Raw genomic sequence first — 15,831 nt, forward strand, 5'->3', positions numbered from 1 at the left:
GAGGTTATAAGATGGATGAATCTCCGTCACGACAAAGTTCTCCTTCAGAGTCCTCTTTGCTGCAGTAACGGATAGATCGATCACCCCAAGCGGATTTACCTTAGTACCATCAAATCCCATTAGGGGGCTGGAAGTTGGCCTGATGGACGATGGTGAAACCCCCAACTGATTAAAAGCTGTTTTTGTAATGATGTTGGCGCTACTTCCCGGATCTATCAGCACTTTCCTGATCATATAATTCGCTACCAGGAGGCTGATGACCAAGGGGTCCTCATGCGGGCGCTGGACTCTAGAAAGATCATTGTTACCGAATCCAATGTTGATGCTGCCTGGTGCAACCGTGTTTACCGAAGACAATCTTCGTAACTTATGAGCCTCTCTCAGCCTGGATTTGTACAACTCTTTAGACTCTTCATCATCCTCTAACCTTCCGTGTATAGTATGGATAACCTTTACCTGACCGCCCTCTACCCGTCGAGGGTTAACCTCCCGAGGTTTTACGTGCTCCTTCGTGGCGAGATACTCCACCAACTCTCCTCTCGCTATCATGCTTTCTACCTGTCGCTGAAGGGACCTGCAGTCATTGGTGGTATGCCCATAGTCTCTATGGTAGGCACAATGTTTGCTTTTGTCCCTCTGCTCTAAGGGTTGTTTCATGGGCTGAGGAGTTGCGAACCTCGTCTTATTCTCTTGGAATAGGCGCGCCAAGGTAGTACGGAGAGGGGTAAGCCTGTCCTCTGTCCTTCGCCTCTTCTCAGACGCTTGGGTGACTTGTGTGGCGGTATGAGGAACCTTTTGCATCCTTGTGCTCGCAGCTTTCTCTCGAGACTTGTTTTCCACTGTGACGAGGGTAGCGTGCTGTGCACGGTGGGTTACGTTTTCTTCCAACCGAATGTAGATTTGTGCCCTAGCGTTCAAAGTCTGCATATCCGGGGGGGAATATTTGACCAAGGATGTGTGAAACTTGGTTCCCTGAATCATTGCCAACTTAAATGTTTCGATTGCCGTGGCAGGGTGGCAATCTGCTATCTCCGAGGCCTCCATGTTAAACCTGGATAAAAAATCTTGCAGAGTTTCTCCCTTCCTTTGCCTTATGGTGAAAAGGCTAGCGATACTTTTCTTCTGCTTCTTATTTCCGCAATACTGGGCTAAGAACATAGTGCACAAGGTCTCATAATCAGGGATAGACTTGTGTGGCCTATTCCTGAACCATTCTAACGCTGCTCCGGTTAAACTGGTAGGAAAAACCTTACACATCCACGGATCGTTATGATCGTCCATTGCCATCTTTTGCGCATAATGATCGAGATGCCGAGAGGGGTCTCCTGCCCCATCGAACTGGGTGAAGGATGGCATAGTGAACTTCTTTGGTCTCTACACAAGGTACACCTTGTCAGTAAAGGGGGTCTTGATCAAGGAGTTTTTGTACTCTCTAGCCATCTCGGCTGGTGTCTGAACTCTTAAGAGCTTCTTTTCGTCGAAGACATCTTGTACGCGTGCGCCATCTGGAATGCCATTGGACCATACCGTAAGCCTATAGCTGGACTCGGCCTGTTCGTCCTGTGTGCGACGCGGGAGATCATCCGAAGCAACCGCCTCGGACCTCGTCCCTTGCTTTTGCTAAACCTCATTAGGTCGAGCCCCGTTGGGTGGTGTCTCGTTGGCTGGAGGCTCGTGAACTGGAGGTAAATTCTGGGTGGGGGGTGGTGCTGCAGCATCGCCTGGTGGTGGTTGTGGCGTTAGCCTGGCCATGGCCGTGTGCAGCGTATGAGTCTGCTGCTGAAGCGCAGCTATCTGGGCGACACTCGTATCGTTTGCTTGCCGGAGTGTCTCAAATTGGTACAAGAACTCTTCTCGCATCTTTTGCATCAATTCTATCTGTTGATTCATTGCTGACTCTCCGTTTGACATTCCAGACACGACTAAGGATTTGATTTGAAGAACAAGTGGGAGTATATTTTTATACGTTTCCCACAGATGGCGCCAAAGTGTAGGTGCAGAATTTCGCTTAACCAATAATGATTGAGAAAAATAAAACAACTCACTCAACAAACAATGAAAATAAACAAGAACAGTATATAGAGAAGCGTAGAATTGCTTGATCGATTTATTGGAGGTCTTAGCCTCTATTTATATACAAAAGATTGCAAAATTATGGTAGGACTCGCGTTGCTTGCTCTCCAATTCTTTCTATATAAACATTCTTTACTAATAGAGTTCTTTCCATTGTCGAATTTTCCATACATAGAACTTGCCTTGTACAGAACTTCCTATCTCAGAGTTTTCCTTCTACAGTAAATCCTTCAACTGGTAGGACTTGTGCATTCATGAATGACTGGGCTGAACATATTTTGATCCGACTGGGCTTAAGTAACAGGCCGGATGTTAAATATTAACAAGCTGGGCTGATGACTTCTTGATTCGGCCTTGATGGAGGTTGGAGGACAAATAACAATGGTCTTGGGTTGTAAATACCCTCAATTTGGGCTTAAGCATGATGGGCCTTATATGTCGTTGGAATGTAGATATGGGTAGTGGTGACGTATGTGCTTTTTATTGGAGGGAGTTTTTTTTCCCTCCACACCCTTTTTTCTTAATAATTGAAACAAGGTCACTTTAAACTATATATATATATATATATACCTTAAAATGCCATTAGCTAACATAAATACATAAGAAGGTGTTTTTTTTTCCTTTTTTCTTAATAATTGAAATAAGGTCACTATACAGTTTTTGTAAATAAAAAAAGAATTCCCAAGGGCTTCTTCTTAGGAATTAATGGTTCTTCGAAACTTTCACATAATCACATAAAAGTTTCTAAGAACCTTTACTTCCAAAGAAAAACCCCTTAGGAATTTAAAATATATATGTATGCACGTAGTTTAAACTGATCTTATTTCAATTATTAGCTAATTGCATTTGAAGGTTTTTTTTTTTCTATAAAAAAAACTATATATGCATATAGTTTTAAAGTGACCTTGTTTCAATTATTAAGGAAGAAGAAAAAAAAAAAAAAAAAAAAAAAAAAAAAAAAACCCTTCAAATGCATTTATGTACTAGCTAATTGCATTTGAAGGTATTTTTTTATTTAATAAAAAAGATAAATAGTAAAGTGACCTTGTTTCAACTACTCAAAAAAAAAGGAAAAAAAAGAATATTCGAATGCATTTATGTCTAGTTAATTGCATTTGAAGGGTTTTTTCTATTAAAAAAAAAATTATATACATATAATTTAAAGTGACTTTGTTTCAATTATTAAGAAAAAAGAAAAACCTTCAAATGGTTGGAGGGGTAATTTCGCCCCATAAAGGGATTTTTCTAATTGAAGAGCAGTTTTGCAACAACTATAATACTTTAAAGGGGTTTTTTGGCAACTTTTTTGTGCATATTAGAATGATGTTTTATGAAACTAGGAGGTTTTATGCAATTTTTTCTTGTTAAAAATCTATTTTAACATTGTGTTTAGTTACTTAAGTCCCGTTGACATGCGTTTTGTTTCTGCTGTTTATGTTTTTGGACTGCTACAGTGTCGATTTTGGCAACAAAAAGCATGTTTAATGCGGCCTTGTTTTATTTTACACAATATTAAAACACTTCTTGAGCAGTGGCCCAAAACCAAAACACCAAAAAGTTATTTTTTCTTATTTTGATAACGTTCATGGCTCAAAACCATAATAGTAGCACAATACGGGCCAAAAATAAAACGCCTAAAATATCGTTCCCAAACGTACTTCCGATTTTTTTTCAAAACACTCCTATAGCAAAAACACTGTTTATGTTTTAGCAAAAAACAAAATATCTAAAACAAAGCACATGCCAAACGAGTCCTTAATATTAGATGATTATAACGGCCCTATGAAATTACCAACATAACCTCAATTAAGTTCAGATTTTTTTCCAATTTATTAATTGTAACATTTAGATAGATTAAAATGGCTATTTGGCATGAAGTTTTAGTTTAAATGTTGTTTGCAAAAGTCTAAGGATGGGAAGAACTTTATCAATTTACCCTTTTTTATATTGTCCTTTTTTTATGGTAAGTTTTTTAAATGGATATATATCAAATTGGTGTATAGATATTAGTAGACCTGGAATCAAATTCAGGGCGGATCAAGCTTGATCCGGTTCAAATCCGATAAGGAATTTTTATGATTCGATCCAGTAATTCGACGAATCACTCCTTATCAAATCTAAATTCCATATTCAATTTTATCGTACATCTAACCCGATAATCCATCTGATTACAAATTACATTCCATTGCACAAAGGAAGCAATTGAATAAAAGAGGATAATATATATATATATATATATATATATATATATATATATTAGGGCAAAGTAGCTGTAAAGAAATCAAAAATAAAGAAAAGGGGGAGAGATTGGAAGAATTCAAGTGAGAGGAAAGAAGAAGAATAGGAGGGGGAAAAGATTAAAAAAAAAAAAAATTGAGATAATTTTGGTGTTAAAGGGAAAAGAGGAATTTAGGGCTTTTAATAGAGCAAGGAGAAAGGAATTTAGGGCTTGTAATAAAGAAAAAGAAAAGGAAAAAGAGCAAAGAAAGAGAGAGAAATAGAAAAAATTTAGGCCCTGCTTGTATTGATTCTCCCAAAACAGAGGAGTTATAAAAAACAGTTTTTCAATTTTTTAGTCTACTTGAAACTTGTTTCATGAAAACTGTTTTCATAAAACTGAGATAAATGAGTATCAGTTTTCTGAAAACAACAAAATGTTGTTTTAGGAGTTTTTAAAACAAAGTGAAAACACGAAGGAGCAATGCGGAGAACACTGTGCACTTAAAAAAAAACGGAAGGGCCTATCTCGGACATAACCTACCTTTTACGCCTCCTCCGAAACAGGCTCTGCAACGCCTCTCCTCTCTCTCTCTCTCTACGGCTTCTCAGCTTCTCTCTCCTCTCTACGGCTTCTCTCTCCTCTCTACCGCTTCTTTCTGCAAGATCGCTACACTTCTGTCCTCTAGATCCAACTTTTACTCAGATTTTGTTGAGGTAAACACAAATCACACTCCTTTTTCTGTAGCAAGTTTTTGTGGTTATGGATTTTGTTTTCTTTATGAATTTGGTTATAGATTTGGTTGGTTGCAGATTTGATTGTGTATTTTGTTGGTTGTGTGAGTTTTGCTGTGGATTTGATTTTCAGTTTAGAGATTTGGGGTTTTTAGTTTAGGGATTTGATTTTCAATTTAGGGATTTGATTTTCAATATATATATATGTGTATGTATATATTCGTCTATATATATATATATATATATATATATATGGTCACTCTTGGGTTTGGTTCACCCACCCAGTGATAGATTTAGGTTAATACCTCCAAACTAAATCAAATGGGGGATGGCTCGATCTTGAGTTCCAGGCTCCAGCCTTAGTGTAATCATTTTTCTGTTTGTCATTATTAGTTTAATTTTCTATTTTGTTCACAGAAGATTGTTGATTTTCTTTTTCATCCTCTTTTCGTTTTTGTTGTTTCTCACTTCCAGTAAAAAGGTGAGATAATTTTTACTTCTCTGTTAGGTGGTATGATTAACATATATATGGCAAACACAAGCACAAAAAAGGCACAATTTAGCTAGATTTGAGTCCTAGAATTCCCATATCTCGTTCTTCCCTAATATGTTTAGTATGTTCAGCTATTGTTTGGAATAACGAATTGGTATATATAATATATGTGTTTATATAGAAGGTCGACATTTAAACATTAGACTATATATTATAAAAATAGGATGGCTATTGTGATGGTGTGATGTCAACAGATTTTGAGCGATGCAGGTCTCAATCATAGGATGTTGGCTTAAATTCCTCTTAGTTATATGCACCCATTGAAGAACTTCACAATTGCTTGTATTTTCTGCTAATTGTTTATTATGGTTGGTGCATTATACTATTGTTCTTATTATTGTTTTTATTGTATGTTTATGTTTTATATTAGTCTATCAACTAATTTATGCATGCCAGTACTGGTATTATTATACATTGAATTTGCTGATCCAAATCACACGGGACTACTTGTACCATTGGACCACTACATGATTAGTTCAAACTCTTTTTCTTTCTTTTTTTTCTCCTTGGGAGCTCATCATTTACAATTTATTGTGCTTTTCATAAGCACAATCATTATTTTATACATAGAACAGAGAAGATTGTTGATTGGGTTGGGTGATTTGTTCGAAATTGTGCTTTTCATAAGCACAATCATTATTTTATACATAGAACAAAGAAGATTGTTGATTGGGTTGGGTGATTGTCTTATCTTAGACATGGGTTCACTTTTTTGTCTTAGTGGTATGTTGTTTTTCAAGCTCTGTAGCTTGACTTTCCTCGTCATGATTAGATTTACCAAGGAAGGAAAAAAAGAAACAACTTTTTGTAGTGGTATGGTAAATGATGTGTATATATATATATATAGTTCTCTTCCATTATGTAGTGGCCAAAACAATGAAATTGTGCTCCTAACAGATTCCTAGTTGCTAAAAAAATAATGGTTTTCCAAAGATGCAAGTACTATCATATTAGAACTTGTTTGATTCTTACTAATTTTTTTTTTATTTTTTTTATTTTTTATTGGGTTTGAATTGAACTATATATATATGTAAGATATGCAAGTACTATCATATTAAAATTGAACTATATATATATATATATATATATAGAGAGAGAGAGAGAGAGAGAGAGAGAGAGAGAGAGAGAGGTCTTTGTTTTTGTTTGTTCCTGCACCATTTAAAATGAAACACAAGAAGTTAACTAGACCCAAAATATAGAACCACCGCCCCTACCATCCAATAACAGAACAATAAAACTCTAGAAATTACAGAGTAATAACCCGCCTCCTGTAATCGTTGTATAATGAACCCTGCAATAATTAAAAAAGGAATAGAAAAGAAAAGAAAAGAAATATTGAGGAAAGGAATATATAAACAAAAGTATATAACAATAATTTAGCAAAACAAAGAGGACAAAAAATGGTAGTGAACAACATCTAGAGTGTGAACTTGTATCTCTTTGAAGTCATCTTTTAATGCAAGAGGAACCAAATAAGTGGCCACAAGGAAGACAACTGCAATACTCAAATCAAATATGTAGAAAAACCCATGTCAAAAAGACTCGGAGAAACATCAAATTTTGAGAAATTAGTTATAGAACTGTATAAATTAAAGAATGAGAATCCACACACTGATGAAATTGTGCACATATCTACTGTGTGCCACACAAATATCTACACATATACATGAGAATATACACACACACAAAACTGCAGACACTGATTTAACTGTATAATTAAATTATACACATGTATAATATTATACATGATTCAAAAATATCTTACAGAAATATGGAAAGACTTTAGCAATCAATTTTACTTACATTTTCTTCCAACGTTGATATTGTACCTTTAAATATCCATTAGCCATTTCCAAGAAGTTTAACAATGCAATTTATTGCAACTGAACTAGAAACCCATGAAGGAAAAAAAAAAAAAAAAAAGTTGTTCTTTTGACTTCTTTTATTGCTGAAAAAGGGTTTACAAAAAACAGTTTTATATTTTTGGAGTTAAAAAAAACTGTTCTTCAAATTTTTAGTTTAATTATAGCACATCAACTTTGTTTTGTCTAGGTTCTTGGAAAATCAAGATGGACATAGATTGGAGTGACACATCGTCTAATGATTCAGATGAAGATTTTGATGACCTTGTAGATTGCATGTATTTGAAATTGATGCAGGAGAATGAAGATTCTTTTAAATCCAAGGTACCAAAGAGAATTTCAGGGTTAACAGGTCATGAGTATGTTCAGGAATTGTTGAATGACCATGTCGGTCGATGTTTTGATTTATTACGAATGGATAGAGAAGTCTTTCTGAAATTATGTCGAATATTGAGAGAACATAAATTGTTGGAAGACACACATAAAATTTCAATCGAGGAGTCAGTGGTAATGTTTCTGTTCATTATAGGACATAATATTTGTCATGCAGTGGTAGCTGAACGATTTCAACATTTTAGAGAAACAGTTTCTAGACATTTTAAGCAAGTATTGAGAGCAATATTATGATACCCCTTGGATCCGAGACACGGGTTGATCAGGCCCAGGCCCAAACCCAAGGGAATATCAAACAATTAAAGTATTTTAAAGCGAACACAGATGACAAAATGAAATAATAAAGATGGAATAAAACTGAAAAAAACATTAATTATAAAACCCTCCATGCATAACTGAAATAATAAAACTCCAATCCTCCCAAAACTTCAAGGTTACAACTTGGGAATCCACTGGTGGACCCCTAACCAAAAGTTCAACTGAAACTGAAAATTTAAAATATAAAATGCTAGAAACATCGAGAAAATCCTACGTAATCAGATGAATGTGAGACTGTCCTTGACAAGCACGATCAAGCTCTAAGGCTGGAACCATCCTGTACCTGAAAAGAATAATAAAGGAGTGGGTCAGATCCACGAGCAAGTTCTAATCTAACTGCAATCCATACAATGACCCGATACGCAGATACACCGTAGACACCTCACAATATCTATCTAGTCCATAAGTATAAATATATCCACACTATGGGACATTCACTAGTCTATAATAGGGGTCTCAACCTGAATAGAATGTAACATGCGAATACGCACCCAAAGGTGGGCATGAGTACCTAGACCTAACAGGGTACACCTCAACCTATTATAACCAGCTACGCATCCACCGCATATACGCACCCTAACCAACGAGTCTGAGACTCAAGCTCAGCTCGTGGTACCATAAACATATATATAACATCCATCCAAATCCAGGGTATGTAGTTCAAATATTTAATAAACTGACATACAACAAACCAACTGGTTAGTCACCCAACTTATTCAGTTGATGTGACTTAACCTCCGTCCATTAATCCAAGAAGCCACTCAACTTAGTTGCAGTTGACATGTCTTAACCAAAATTAGGATTCAACATTTATAAATCCATTCCTTAAATCCGTTAGGTTAGGTTTAGGTGTTTGGAGCTAAACCGTCACCAGTATGTCATCGTCCCATACCGGTGCATACTATCCTCCATATCCAGGTAAATTACAATGTATACATAATGAACAAGTAATTTACAGTCCAAAACCACCATCCAAATAACTGCAGAAAAGTATTTAAGATTTCAGCAATTTAAATCCCATAATTAAACCATGTAGTTGCAGGAAACAGTTTAATAGTTTACACAACTAGCATCCAAAGCATGCATAGACCCAATCCAATATATCAATGACTCTATCATGCATTTAGAACAAATTCTATAATCCCATTATAGTCCAACAAATTGCTAAATTAACCTAAACAATTTATTTCGTCCCATCCGATAACAGTGTACTAAGTCATACGCTTTTATACTGTTTTATCCTTTCTCTTAGAGACTTAAACCATGCATCAACTAGTTTAATTACACTTAGAATCAAGTAATTAAATCCTCTGAAAAGTCCCCACAATCCATTAGAAGCATCCCAAGGCTCAAACAGTGTCCAGAATACCAAACAGTGCCTTAAAAACTAAAAATAAAATAAAAATTAATCGTATATTGCAAAGGGAGCCTGCTCCAAATTTTGGGAGCAAGCTCTTTCAGCCTAGAGCCGGCTCTAGGAGTCCTTAGAGCCAGCTCTACTTGTTGTGGGAGCCGGCTCCCACATCCATGGAGCCGGCTCTCACCTCCTTTGAGAGCCTCTGTCCCCGTTGCTTCGTTTCAGTCCATCTGCTCATTCTCTGATCAATTCCTACCACTCTATTGGTTTCTAAAATAGATTTTAAGCATCTTATTAACACCCATAAGCATCCCAAAGGTTTGATAACAACCATTAGAATCAATTACAGAGGTTAAATTGGCTACCGAACTAACACGCGTTAGGAACAAATCTCTACAACTATTTTGCATTAACAGTTCTAGTCCAACCCCTCTATTCCTCTTCACTACTGATCTTTAGAGTCCTATAACACCCCATAATCATCCCCATGATTTATTTACAGAGGTTAAAAACAATTACAAAAACTAAAATTGCTAACAACAAAACATGCTTAAACAGAGAACTGAAACAAGACTTGCAAACATTTAACAGAATTTATTTTAACACGCAGAGATCATCAATATTTTATATGGTAAGCATTTAAGTTCTGGTTTTAATAATTAATTAAACCCTAGAGATTATCTAGGTGCACAGAACACAAGCCAGATGGAAGGAGGAAGAGAAGAACTTGCCTGCAGTTTTGGACTCAAAATTTGTCGCCGTCGTCCTAACTTCTGGCAACCACTGCAACACTGTCTAGCCTCCTATTACTTCTGTTCTTCCCTTTTTCCTAAGCTAAATCTTGAAGCCTCGGTTGGAAATCTCACAAACTTGCTCTGCTCTCTCAAAGCCTCACTTTGTAACTCTCTGTCTCTATGTTACATGAGTAGGGGTTTTCCATCCCTTAATACAGATACAACTATGTATAAATAGGCGTAAAAATCCTAAACCCTAAGCTTTGTTTAATTCAGCCAGAGCCCTAATGTAAAACTCTAGTCAGTCGGCCCATATAGCAATCTAGGTTATAAGATACTCGGCTACATACGCGTAACCTCTTAGGGAACCCTACTATTTAAAATTAGACCAGTTAGTAATTTATTTTAATACAGTAACTGATACTAATTTAAACTATAATTTAATCTAATTAAAATATTTAAATAAACCAATTTACACATTAGAATGACCAACTAATCCAATTACAGAAAATACACATATAACTAAATACACAACCCAATTAAAGAAAATAAGAAACAATTAACGAAAATAAAATTCATAATTAAACAATTAAAACACTTAAACAATAAATGCTAACTAAATACATGTCACATAAAATTAATAAATAAAAATAATTAAACCAAAAAAAATCATGTAAAAATACAATAAAAATAATAAATAAATACCGAGACTATCCTTTTAAAATTAGGGGTATTACAAATATGTCGCCTTGGGAAATTCCTCATACGTCCACCACAAAGCAATGATGTGCCTTCTCATATACTTCATAATCCTAAATACTATCCTTGGTTTAAGAATTGCATTGGCGCAATTGATAGAACACATATAAGTGCTTTTGCACCTGCCAGCAAACAAACTCCTTATAGAGGAAGAAAGTCTATAGTGACACAAAATATTATGTGTGCTTGCTCATTTGATATGCTATTTACTTTCGTTTAAGCGGGTTAGGAGGGAACGACAAATGACTCGAGAGTTTTTATTGATGCAATTACTAGAGCTGTTGCATGATTCCCTATACCAGCTGATAGTATTACTATTACTTTTGTCTTTTTAATATTAATAATAACATGCTATTAACCCTAATAAAATTTAAATAATTTTTTGCAGGAAAATACTATGTAGTTGATTTTGGTTACCCATGCACAAAAGGATTTCTGCCTCCATATCATGGTCAAAAATATCATCTACAAGATTATAGGGGTAACAATTGGCAATCGCGTGGTGCAAAGGAATTGTTTAACTACTGGCATTCATCACTTCACAATGTCATTGAACGTTATTTTGGAGTACTAAAGGCTCGTTTTCCCATTTTAAAGCTTATGTCTTGCTATAAATTGGTTAGACAACGACTGATAATAACTGCTTGTTGCACGATTCACAATTTCACTCGTCAAAATATATTAGATGATCGTTTTTTTGTGGAGTATGGGGAAGAAGATGTTAATGTCATTGATGGGGAGAATGGTAACAGTAGTAATGCTGGTGTACTGAATGCACTTAATTAATCTGATGATGGTGCAGCACAAATGGGAGCCCTTAGAACTCATCTGACAAATCAAATGTGGGCATTATTCAGAGGCAATGATAGATGAAGTTATTTTTATAATTTTCTACTGTTTTGTTTTGATTACCTATTTGTGTAATTATTTAATATTTTGTTTTGGTTATGTATGACTAAAATTAATGTTTGTACAATTAAAAGTGCATATGACACTTGAAGTAATTAATGTAACTCTTTTATTGTATTTAAATTTAATCAAATTTTAATTAAACTTAATATATTGTATTTGTGCAACTTTTATTAACTATACTTGCTAAAATGAATTCATCTCCAACACCTATATATATATATATATATATATATATATATATATATATATATAGTTAATATCATAAATTAAATAAATAAAAGAGTGATGTACAATAATTTTTTTATTTATTTTCTTAGTTTAGAAAACTCTTGTCAAAAACTCATCCAATCAAGTCGTTTGATGAGTTTTTGTTTTTCAGAAACTATTTTGTAAATTCTTCTAACCAAGCAAACTTGAAATCTGAAAAAACTAAAAACTGTTATTGGAAAATTGTTTTTGAGAACTGTTCTAGAGAACAAGTTTCATAAATCCATTCCAAGCATGGCGTTAGTGTTCAGGAAAAGTCTTCCACGTCATCGCTTCCTCTATTGCGTACCTTTTCTCTCAAACTGTGTGATTCTGTAGTTATGCTAATGGGAGTGAATTATTTATATATATATATATATATAAATAATTTATATTATATATAAATTATAAATTAAATAAAGAGAGTAGCATATTATATATACATATATATATATATATATATATATATTTATATCATATATAAATTATAAATTAAATAAAGAGAGTAGCATATTATATATACATATATATATATATATATATATATATATATATATATATATATATAAAATAGGCAGGCTCTCATGCGATCCAAAAGAACGGATTTTTTAGCGGATCAATAGTCAAATAGTCAATCATAATACTTTATCAGACCTAACCATATTTAATATTTGTTACCTTAATAGTCAATTTATCATATTTAGTCAATACCTTTTATTCAATGTCTCTCCTCCTTAATCTCTTCCATTTTCCTTGCAATCTCCAACAGTCAATTTGTTTATAAATTTGTAATAATTGCTTATGATAAAATCCCCCTAAATTGAAAAGAAAAAAAATTAAAAGGGCAAAAAAATTAAAAAAGCTTATTCACGAATCCTAAAAAATTGGTATCCTTTGAACACATGAAAAAAGTTTATTCAGTAATTATTCCACACTTCGTTCTCAATTTGTTTTTTTAACCTAGTAATGCGATCTTACTTATTTTCGATTAGGAATTGAGCATCATTTGGAAACTAATTTAAGAATTGTCCCACATGTATCTAGAGTACAGGGAACCAATTGGCATATTGGAAGCATATGATAGATTAATGGCATGAGAAGGAGTTTCCAATTTACATTGCAAATTGATAAATAAGGTTTAGTTTGATGTACCTGTACAAGTAGTACCATGAATTGCTAGACATGTAGTATTAAAGTTCTTGTTAACGACGATCTAAATTGGAGAAACTGTGAAGTGGTAAATAGGGGGTGTGTGTGTTATGTGCACTTGACGTGGCATCGTCAAAATGTTTCTGCATGATTATTTTCGACGACCGAAAAAAGTAAAAAAAAAAAGTTGAATAATAGAAATAATTTTTGAGATACTTTTAAATTTTGAACGTGGATTTTCCGATACCATAAAATATTTTCAAAATTGGGATGATGAGATTGGATATTTAATTGTATTTGTGCATAAAATTTAAACGAAATTATAATGCATGAAAATTATGGTAAATTGACTATTAAGGTAACTATGGTAAATTCACCTGCCATTACTCTTCGATTTTATGTTGAGGTTTATCCTCTAGAAAGACTCAAATCAATTTTTAGATCATAGCTCATGAATCAAGTATCAATTATCACTATATCTACTGAGGGGTTGACGAGCTCTGACGGTGACCTGCAACCGGGCAAGTGCGTGCATGCATTGCGAGGCTATTCGTGCTTGTTTTCTCACGTAGGCTCCGCGAATCACAGCTTGCACCTTAACAAGACTCTTGAGCACGAAATACTTTCCTTGCCTGTCAACATTCACATGCCAAACGATAAATAAAGAGAGCTCACGAGTCATATATGTAAAATCATTATATTAGTCACTAGGAACTTAGGAATCTCTCCTATACACAACATGCATGGGTTGTGCACATTGAAAAGTGCAGATCATTCCACATGGAATAGGGCCCACTTTATCTATGACTACCAAACTACATGTGAAGTGACCTCCACTCTTCTTGTGCCGTGCATGGATTAGGTTCCTAATTCCTGAAATAGATACATGAAAAGAAATGTTGATGGGTGAAGGGTGAAATACAAGATGAGCTCTAAAAAAGGCTTGGATCTTCATGGCTGCAATGTCATCTTCGGATAGGAGCTTTTTCTTCGAGGGAGAAGATAAAGCAGCTTCTGGTTTTGTGATTTCGCTATTGACTGCTGCTTCTGTGGCGGTTGCTTCGTCCGTGAAGCTGGTGCTTGTGGCGTTGGTGTGGAGAACAATGACAGTTTCATGATGAGGAAGAGGTGGAGATCGGAAAAGCTTTCTCCGAATAACTTGAATAAGGCCAAACCAATTCTGTGACTTTCCATTTCTTCCTATTGTTGCTTCAGACCTTGCTTTAGATTCAATGTATACTACTACTTCATTCATAAGAGCTTGGAGAAGTTCCCTTAAAGGTTGGAGTTGTGGGCACCATGTTAGCACATATATATATATATATATATATTGAGAGAGAGAACGTGACAGAATGAATTTCTTTGAAGCATTCCAGCAACTGAATCCTGTGGGACCAAAAGTGTAAAATGACCACCATTAGACTACGTAATTATTGGCCACAGGCAACAATAGAATGGTGAATCATGAATATGTAATTATAAACATCTTTTAGACTATAGAATCAAATTATCTGTTATGTTGATGCCAAACAACAATCGTTGGGTTGTTGGGTGGTTATATTTGGTAGTATTGAATGTTTTATAATTATAATCGGAAAAATTTTTGTTTAAATTTTAAATTAAATTTGTTTTAATTTTAAATTCATCTCTTATAATTATATTATATTATAATCGGAAAAAATTTTGTTTAAATTTTAAATTAAATTTGTTATAATTTTTATTTAATTAAATTTTAATTAAATAGGTTTATGCTTGAATTAAAGTTTAGAAATTAAAATTATAGGGCTTTACCCAAGAAGGGAGCCCTTTCAAAAATTCTCAATGGCCGAGTGGAACCCAAGCCAAAGAGATCAATAAAAAGGGAAATAGTTTTCAACCAGCAATTGACGCGCCTCGGTTAAAACCTCACAAGCTGCGTCATTGCCCCAAGCGCAATGATGTGATTGTTTTATGCTGTGTATGTAGTGTTTTATAATTACACTCAGTCTCATCAATTTCTTACCTTTTTCGATGTGGGACTTATGTCACATAACTTTACAAATAGACTTTTATGCGGTTCAAAATCATATACAATTACATTAACATGTGAAAATTGCCTCAGTCAATCAAATTAGAATCCCAATCAAACATTGATCTGTTTTAAATATATTGGTCCTAGGAGGAAACTTTTCCTGCTCCGAAGGCTACTTTTAATTTGTAATTCATCCAAATGGGCCGAGCTGACCCGAAAGGGCAAACGCACCTTATGTTTTAAGAGTACTTTTAAAGTGAAATTACATATTTGCAATTATAAATAGAAAAATTAAATATTAGAAATATGTTTTTTTTTTAGTTGGTACTCACACACATGTTCCTAACTTCCTTTTGAAATAAGAGACTGATACCGCTAGATCACTCGCCCATTAAAAAATATTATAAATATGTTTGTCATTTATGTTAAGAAAAAAAAAAGTGTGTATTTGGTTAAAAATGTATTTAATTAACAACTCTTAATTTTTTATAATTTCAATTTTACGATCCTAA

The 15,831-nt window shown here is 34.3% G+C and overlaps 1 long non-coding RNA gene and 1 other non-coding gene across 2 annotated transcripts; one reads left to right on the forward strand and one right to left on the reverse strand.

Annotated features, from left to right (window-relative positions):
* The first annotated feature begins 4,297 nt into the window (after nucleotides 1-4,297).
* Nucleotides 4,298-12,059, forward strand: LOC132294113 (uncharacterized). Its single transcript, XR_009477976.1, has 2 exons — nucleotides 4,298-5,007; nucleotides 11,390-12,059. It is a non-coding gene; the product is annotated as an uncharacterized LOC132294113 (long non-coding RNA).
* Nucleotides 12,060-15,091: 3,032 nt separating this feature from the next.
* Nucleotides 15,092-15,247, reverse strand: LOC132297691 (U4 spliceosomal RNA). Its single transcript, XR_009479361.1, has one exon. It is a non-coding gene; the product is annotated as a U4 spliceosomal RNA (small nuclear RNA).
* Nucleotides 15,248-15,831: the final 584 nt, after the last annotated feature.

Source organism: Cornus florida, unplaced genomic scaffold, assembly GCF_030987335.1.
Source record: "Cornus florida cultivar Cherokee Brave unplaced genomic scaffold, ASM3098733v1 CherokeeBrave_3.0.0_Hap2_Chr02, whole genome shotgun sequence".
Classification (NCBI taxonomy): Eukaryota; Viridiplantae; Streptophyta; class Magnoliopsida; order Cornales; family Cornaceae; genus Cornus; species Cornus florida.